The sequence below is a fragment of the Sinocyclocheilus grahami genome, unplaced genomic scaffold, assembly GCF_001515645.1.
Source record: "Sinocyclocheilus grahami isolate Dianchi unplaced genomic scaffold, SAMN03320097.WGS_v1.1 scaffold2986.1, whole genome shotgun sequence".
Taxonomy (NCBI): domain Eukaryota; kingdom Metazoa; phylum Chordata; class Actinopteri; order Cypriniformes; family Cyprinidae; genus Sinocyclocheilus; species Sinocyclocheilus grahami.
The window spans coordinates 12916-14739 of record NW_015508159.1 but is presented as its reverse complement, the minus strand read 5'-3'; the positions used below and the strand labels follow the sequence as shown (position 1 = coordinate 14739).

At 43.1% G+C, this 1824-nt stretch overlaps 2 long non-coding RNA genes across 2 annotated transcripts in view; one reads left to right on the top strand and one right to left on the bottom strand.

Annotated features, from left to right (window-relative positions):
- LOC107575896 (uncharacterized) overlaps positions 1 to 1548 on the bottom strand; it is a 14782-nt gene extending 13234 nt beyond the window's left edge. Inside the window, exon 1 of the long non-coding RNA XR_001607956.1 lies at positions 1538 to 1548. This is a non-coding gene — a long non-coding RNA (uncharacterized lncRNA). The remainder of the gene's footprint in view (positions 1 to 1537) is intronic.
- The window catches only part of LOC107575895 (uncharacterized), a 10328-nt gene that overhangs the window by 5327 nt on the left and 3177 nt on the right, over positions 1 to 1824 (top strand). The gene's annotated exons all lie outside the window — the stretch shown is intronic.

The following is a 1824-nucleotide window of genomic DNA, read 5'->3' as shown; positions in this document are numbered from 1 at the left end:
AAGCAACAGAATAGGGAGGGATGGAGGGGGTTTTGGAGGTGGACAAGGAGATGGCGTAGGGATGGTGAGAGGCAAAAGTGCGGGATGATGGCAGGATGTGGCAAAGGGATGGTGATGGGAAAATGACGATGATGCCCTGGCAGCTTAGATGGTGTTTGGTGTACTGTTCCTTTGCTTGTCTCTGCACTCAGATTTCAGTGTATGTTCATAATCATGGTTTTTCAAAGATCATTAACCTCATTACAATGAAGCCAAATTGTTCAGGAAATCAGAAATAAATAAATACATAACTTCACTTAGCAAATAAAAGAATGTTAATGTTGTACATGTTATAATGACTAATTTTATTTTATTTATTTTTTCTGCCAATGCACGTGTCAAAAACACGACTTGCACAGACAAATAACGTTAATTAAATCTTACCTGAAGTCACAGTGAGGTTCCAGAAGCCAGACGCCATACACGCTTGCAGAAGCTGCTAAACATAAGAACATACCGCTATATTTTCTAATTAATTTCATAGTTCCCCCAAAACAATTAGAATTCTGTCACTACTCACCCTTAAGATGCTCCAAACCATCTAAGACTTTCGTTCCTCTTCAAAAGAAAAGCGGCGATATTTTAATAAAAATCTGAGAGATTTATGTAATCCCTCCGATGAAAGAAGATTCACCAAATATATTTTTATTGCACTTCAAATAAGCACGTTGGAAATACAAATGAATTATAAACATACTACTTGAATTTCAAGTATATTTTTAATACATTTAATACTACGTCTCTTTCACCTGAGGAACTATATGGGGCTGGTACCAGCAGCAATCTACAATCGTTGAAACAGACCCCCAGCCCCTGGTGACCATTTTAAAGAAACCCATTCACACAGCTCCTGCACGATTACAGAGAATTATGCTCAGGTTACAGTGCTACGACATCAATCTGGTGTACAAGAAGCGTAAGCACATATATCTTGCGGAAACCCTACAGGCTCTAAGCATTGTGATTCAACCAGGTTGGTCAAACAAAGAACATAGCTTGTGGAAGACGGAATAGTAATGAAAGGCCACAAAACAGTAATTCCTCGCTCATTACAGAGAGAATACATCGGCATAGTCCACAGTGGACATCCTGGTTTGGACGCTACCAAGCACAGAGCAAGAGGTATCATTTTCTGGCCAACAATGACGGCTGATATCACAGAGGAACTCCTCACATGCTCAGTCTGTAATAGCACAAAGCCACATCAACAGAAAGAACCACTAAAACCATACTCAGTTCCAGACTTGCCTTTGTCTACTGTGGCAACAGACATGTTCGAGTGGCGTGGCCAAAACTACCTGGTGCTTGTGGACTCATACTCAGGTTGGTATGAGATTGACCTTCTCTGTGATACAACATCCTCAGCTGTGATCAGGAAACTGAAGAGACATTTCTCTGTGCATGGCACACCTCACACACTCATTTCTGATAACACCAGACAGTACACAAGTCAACAATTCAGAGACTTTGCAAAACAGTGGGACTTCATCCATGTCACCAGTAGTCCAGAGTTCCAGCAGTCAAACAGCCTGGAAGAAAGAGCGGTCCGCAGTGCCAAACAGCTGATGGAGAAATCTCACAGAGATGGGACGGATGTATCCCCGTGACCCGACGGTAGGTTCCCCTGCACAACGCCTGTTGTCACGACAGACACGGTCAACCAGTCCCGTTAACTCTAAGCTATTGGAGCCAGCTCCAAACATGCCCAGCAAGTCACTGCACACAGGGCCGTTTCTAGCCAATTTGACACCCTAGGCGACATCCCTATTGCCCCCCCCCCCCACT